Source organism: Anguilla rostrata, chromosome 6 (assembly GCF_018555375.3).
Source record: "Anguilla rostrata isolate EN2019 chromosome 6, ASM1855537v3, whole genome shotgun sequence".
Taxonomy (NCBI): Eukaryota; Metazoa; Chordata; class Actinopteri; order Anguilliformes; family Anguillidae; genus Anguilla; species Anguilla rostrata.
Genome location: NC_057938.1, coordinates 5,925,659 through 5,932,353, shown reverse-complemented (window position 1 = coordinate 5,932,353; position 6,695 = coordinate 5,925,659). Strand labels below are relative to the sequence as shown.

The 6,695-nt window shown below is 54.8% G+C and overlaps 1 protein-coding gene across 8 annotated transcripts in view; it reads right to left on the bottom strand.

The window, feature by feature from the left end:
• rnf220a (ring finger protein 220a) overlaps positions 1-6,695 on the bottom strand; it is a 164,286-nt gene that overhangs the window by 66,191 nt on the left and 91,400 nt on the right. The window lies entirely within an intron of this gene.

The following is a 6,695-nucleotide window of genomic DNA, read 5'->3' as shown; positions in this document are numbered from 1 at the left end:
TTCTCAGCAGCGAGTCAGATGTTTTAAAAACGATGCTACAAGAGTCTTACTCTCGGTCGCTAACTGATACACCCTCCCTGTAGCGTAATCACTCCCTGTAACCCGTTCTGTAGTCCCTCCGTTCCATCTCCTGGATTCCCCTCTCCGATACCGTGTTCCGATAGCCCCCTCACCATGCACAAAACCACAGAAACTCTGATAATCCCTTCTCCACACGTCCATATCCCCCTCTCCTGTATATCCCCCTCTCCTGTATATCTCCCTCTCTCCTGTATATCTCCCTCTCCTGTATATCCCCCTCTCCTGTATATCCCTCTCTCCTGTATATCCCCCTCTCCTGTATATCTCCCTCTCCTGTATATCCCCCTCTCCTGTATATCCCCCTCTCCTGTATATCTCCCTCTCCTGTATATCCCCTCTCCTGTATATCCCCTCTCCTGTATATCCCCTCTCTGTATATCCCCTCTCCTGTATATCCCCTCTCCTGTATATCCCCCTCTCCTGTATATCCTCCTCTCCTGTATATCCCCCTCTCCTGTATATCCCCTCTCCTGTATATCTCTCCTCTCCTGTATATCTCCTCTCCTGTATATCTCCTCCCTATCCCTCCTGTTCCCTCCTGTATTCCCTCTCCTGTATCATCCAACCCTCTCCTGTAGTATCCCCCTCTCCTGTATATCTCCCTCTCCTGTATATCTCCCTCCCTGTAATCCCCCTCTCCTGTATATCCCCCTCTCCTGTATATCTCCTCTCCTGTATATCTCCTCTCCTGTATATCCTCCTCTCCTGTATATCCCCTCTCCTGTATATCTCCTCTCCTGTATATCCCCTCTCCTGTATATCCCCTCTCCTGTATATCCCCCTCTCCTGTATATCTCCTCTCCTGTATATCCCCTCTCCTGTATCCACTCCTATCCCCTCCTGTATATCCCTCCTCTCCTGTATATCCCCTCTCCTGTATATCCTCTCTCCTGTATATCCCCTCTCCTGTATATCCCCTCTCCTGTATATCCCCCTCTCTGTATATCCCCTCTCCTGTATATCTCCTCTCCTGTATATCCCCTCTCCTGTATATCCCCTCTCCTGTATATCCCCCTCTCCTGTATATCTCCTCTCCTGTATATCCCCCTCTCCTGTATATCCCCTCTCCTGTATATCTCCCTCTCCTGTATATCCCCCTCTCCTGTATATCCCCTCTCCTGTATATCCCCTCTCCTGTATATCCCTCTCTCCTGTATATCCTCTCTTATCTCCCTCTCCGTATATCCCCTCCTGTAATCCCTCTCCTGTAATCCCTCTCCTGTATATCCCCCTCTCCTGTATATCCGTATGTATCCTCTCGTTCTCAGTCCGTATGCCCTTCTGAACTCTATGTATCCTCGGATGCTTCCTTGGTGTAGGGGTGTGCGGTGGAGGCTTGGCTGAGAGGGTAATGCAGGCCGGGGCTTGGGCCTGAGGTGGTGGGGGGGGAGGGGGGTGATGGCTATCAGGCGGAGTGGGTATTTGAGCAGGCGGCCCTGAGCGGGAGATAAGGAGGGTGATGTGGGCCTGGGGAGGGGTGGGGGGCGAGGGGTGGTGAGGGGGCGTCGACGGGGGGGCGCTCAGACACGCTCCGATATCATCGCGCGGGGCATCCGCAATCGGACATCGTCTCGCGATGCTTATCCCCTCGCGCTTCCCGCCGCAGCCTCTGGGGGACCCCTCCCCCTCCCCCCTCCCCCCTCCACCCTCCCGCCCTCTCCCTGGGAGTGTGACTCCAGACCCGACAGCAGAGGGGGATGTTACACCTCCGTTCGGTTTTTGGCGAGGCCGATTATGGAACGCGTTCGCGGGCCGGAGCGGGCCCCAGCTTCGTGGACCGGTCAACAGGACCGCGGCACGACCGGCTTCACCTTCGCCTGCGGGCAGTGTTAAAATCTTCTGGGGGACAGAGACACATCAACGCCCCCCCCACCCCTCCACCACCACCGCCACCACACACTGGTCCACCATAGAGTGCTTGTTGGCGGTCGATACGGAATTAAAGAGCGGTGGAATGGTTTCGCGGGGTGGGGTCCGGGATGCAGGGGGCCTGTCCCAGTAGACCCCGCCTCTCTTCCTCCAGCAAGACCGCCAACGGTGGAGAACAGCGCAGCGGCGGTTCGGGGGGGGGGGCGGATGGGGGGGGGTGAGGGAGGGGAAACGAGCTGACAGCAGACAGCGGTGTTTTTTTCGGGGTCCGGGCATTAGAGGAGAGCGAAATAAAGCAGGAGCCGGCTGTAGCAGCGGCGGCGGGGAGGGAGTTTTTCTGCCCTGTCTGGCGGCCGTCTGGGGACTCAAATCTCAGAGCAATTTCTCGGGGCGGGTGATTGGCAGCTTGATGTGCATGCCTCCCCTGCAGAAGCCCGTGATAACTCTGGCCCATCTCCCATCGCCGCGCGTCGCGGGCCATTACAATGACAATGTCGATAAGGGACATTTATCACTCCCAGCCGCGGGGGTGACAGAGAGCCCCCCCCCCCCCGTCAACAGGTCTAGCGGGAGAGGGGGAGCAGAGCGAAGGGCCGAGGGGTCCAGTGAGCTCCAATTGAGGGAGGCTCCCAGCCGGAAAAACAGCGCGCCCGTTCCCCCCCCCCCCGCCGCCGCGCTTAACCTGTGCATATGCGCCATTTGTTTAGGCGCCTCAGTCGCATCGCCGCTGGCTAGCCGTCGCCGCTAGCCGCTCTCATCGCTCACTCCCAGCGCCTCCCCCCCACAGCGGATGTCAACAGGCTCTCTTAAAACGGCGCAAACGCGGCAGAATAAGCCAGCTCGCGCTCAGCGTGTCTGCGTCTCTCTCAGCGCTTGACCATAAATGTGCTGTTTTTTTCTGCCTTAATGATAACGCTGTGAGACTGAAATGGATCTGTGTTTGGGGGCGAACGGGGAGCCGGGGTCGGGGAGCACAGCGCGCTCGTTGTTCGTCGCCCCGAACCCGTCGGCGGAGCGGAGTCACGCGGGCGGACGGGGGTGTCAGGGGCAGCGCCGGGGGGGGGGCGAGGGAGCGGGGGGGGGCCTTTGTGTGCCCTGCTCTGAATGGGGGCCGTTGTGGCCCTGGCTGGTCTGACACCGACAGGGACCGCTGGGACCGAGCGGTCCCACAGCTGGGCGCTGTCAGAGAAAGAGCGGCCTGGTGTGGGGCTGGGAAAGGGGGGGGGGGGGCGAAAGGAAGGATAACAAGACGGCACTGGGCACTGCCCCTCACCACACAGAGCCGCTGGTACCAGTGAGCCCGGTGACCGGAACCTGTTGCCTGAGACACAGACAACAGCCCAACACTGCTAGGGCACCTCACATTTCTCAGGGGCGCAAGAAGAACCACATCTGTTCGCTGCCCAACGTGTTTTTGCACAGCGATTTATGACTTGGAAGAGGGGTGGACGTGGTAGCCCAAAATCCCCGAATAGAGTGCGGGAGACATGGGTGGGCCTGGAGGGGACGGGCGCGTGGGGACGGGCGCGTGGATATGGCGATGGTGGCGGGACGTTTTCGGGTCCGCGCCGACGGCAGGGCCCTCAGGCCAGAGCGCCGCGTGGCACACCTGTGGCGCGTAGCCCCCCCCCCCAACCCCCCCCCGGCCGGCCGGCTCTGTGGCAAAAAAAAAGCACCGGGGCTCTGACTGCTCCGATTTATAGGGGTGACCTTGAGCCATAAACACTCCAAACCTCCGGGCGAGGAGGCTAATTTACAGCTCACAGGCCCAGCCCCACTGCCCCTAATGGGGCGCGGGCGGCCCCAACACCGCCTCCTCCGCACACGGGGCAGCCTCTCTGACTACCGAAAGAGAGAGGGGGGGGTGTATGAGAGAGAAAGAGAGATAGAGAGAGAGAGAGAGAGAGAAACGGTGTGTGAAAGTGCGCAACAGTTTCAGAGATACGTATGAGTCGTGATTGAGACTCATAAATACAGAGTGTACTTCACTGTGTGTGTGTGCGTGTGTGTGTGTGTGTGTGTTGTGTGTGTTTCAAAGGGAGTTTTCTAGTGCGTTAGTGTGAACTGGGTGGTCACTTTCAGCCGATTCATCTCAAGTCTTCACTTTAGTATAAGTCATATGCAGTGACACTTATTTTTTTCCCCAAAACAAGTCCTTAGTACAAACCCAGTGAACACTTCAGTGGTGAAAGAGTCAGTGAAGCGCCGTCTAGACGTTCAGGTGCAAAACCTGTAAAGTGAAAAGTTTTCCAGCCGACTAGGACGTAGCCAGTCTGCACCCGGGTAAAACTTAGCCTATTCCACTAATGTCAAAACATCTCTCTGCCGAGACAACCACCCCTCTGGATGTCTAGATTCCTCGCTCATTCTCACTGGGAACCATCAAAGGCAATTGGGAGACACGGTGCTCAGAAAGGCTGTGTACTGGCACGGAATGATGGAGTGATGTAACAGCCTGTAGCGGAGAATCTGCTCGGAGGAAGCTTACTTAGCTCACCCGGGCTCACGCATTTCTGGAGATGTTTGTGCAGGAATTTAACTTATCATTTCCAAACGATCAAGCAGATCATGACAGACTACAGCACGGGGAATGTAATCATGTGATAAATGAGAGATAATGCCACTGAAATGTAATATGATTTTTTTTTTTTTTTTTTTAAAGCAAAGGGGAAGAATTATAGCCATAAGTAAAACTAACAAGGAGGAATTGCTGAACATACCTCAAAGAGACTGACAAAAAATCTTGCAGGCACATTCTGTGGCATCTTTATTATGAGTGATGGTGCTGCTAGCATTTTCATTGATGTAAAAAGGATTGATGCAACTATGTGGTGGAATTCTCCATGCAGCCAGGAGAAAAACTCAGGGGAAGTTAACCAGTAAAAGGTGACAGAACCGCGCACGTGAGATTCCTAACAAGCAGTCCTGTGCATTCACACACACACACACACACACACACACACACACACATGCACACGCACACACACGCACACGCACACGCACACGAACGCACACACACAACACACACACAACACACACAACACAGACGCACACACTGAACAACCCACACACACGCACGCATAACATGTATGCAGCACACGCCACATGCACTTTATCATGTGTATGCCACAACGCATCATCACGCACACACACACGCATGCATACAATGTGATGGAATTCCCAGCACACACAGCAACACGCACACACCAACACGTTAACCACACACACAGTACAACACCGCGCAACACTGTGAGCACCACACACATACGCACGCATACACATGTGAATGCACACACACACACACCACGCACACACGCACGCACACGCACACACCACACACACACACACATACACACGCACACGCACACACACACGCACGCATACACATTAATCACACACACACACACACACACGCACGCATACACGCACACACACACACTCACCTCCCTGCAATCTGCATGGAGCCGAAACCCTGGCTGCAGAGACTGAGCTGGATAAACAAACCCGCTGATGTATGAGGACCTTTCGAGCAATAAAGTTATTCACTCTTAACAGTCGGCCGCTGCTCGGCGTGCGATGCTCGAGATTTAACCCCGGGGGTACCAGAGCCCACAAATCAGGCACCCCCCCCCACCCCCCACCCCCCTCTTTATCCCTTCCCAAGTGCGCCTCAGTGCCACGTCTATTCTGCTCAGCCTCAGTGTCACACATTACCGCACTTCACCGTGGACGTCAGTGACACGGACGCCATGCCGACTGCAATATGAAAAGCAGCCAGATGGTGGGGGTAAACATATGCGCACGTCCTACAGGGAGGTGACACGCCGCCTGTTATTGCAGGCTTGCGATCCCCAGATATTCTTTCAAATTAGCCTTTTCATACTCATGAAAACAAGCTAAAATTATGGACTGATGGATTTCCCCCCCCTCCCCCCCTTAGGGTCAGGTGACATGTGTGAGTGAGGGGGTGGTCCCGGTGGAAGGTGAGGAATGTCTGTTTGTGTCTTTCCCCTGCAGTGACCGTTTCCTAATGAGTTAGCTATGCGGTGAAGCAACCCTGGCTCAATCTGACTGGAGTGCACTTTGTCCTTAATTTTGCGGAGAGGGATTTAAGCAAGCGAATCTTTCTTCCCGACGCACAAGGCTTTATCTTGTGGACGTTTTTACCAATGAGAAACACACTCAGTGCAACATTACTGGCACTTAGCAGACACCCTTATCCAGGGAGATTTAGCTACATGCACCTTACATTCTTTCAAACATGCAATCAATTTATACAGCTGGATATTTACGGAAGCAATTCAGGTTAAGTACCTTGCTCAAGGGTACAATGGCAGTGCTCCACCTGGGAAATGTGCCTACGACACTGTAGCAACCAGCCCCGTTCCCTAATCACTATGCTACACCGCCAGGCCCAATCACGTTTGTGCTTGCGCATACAATGAAAATACATAACGCTTTCTTCGTTTCCTTTATTCAAATTAAGGACGCAGAGGAACTGCCGTTGGATTTAGGCTTCTGTGGGTGTCAAAAATCACCTGCAGGGTTACGATCAGGCCAGCACCCCCCCGACACGTGCACGCCTTTCAGTCCGCTGTTTTTGGACGACGGGTGAATTGGCCAAAGGTGTGGGATGGCGCCGTGGCAACGGTGTTGATAAGCGGGGAGTCCCCTCTGCACACGGCACCTGAGCGTGTGACCCACGCCCTGTTTATTGACAGACTCCAGCCAGTCTGGAGTTCATT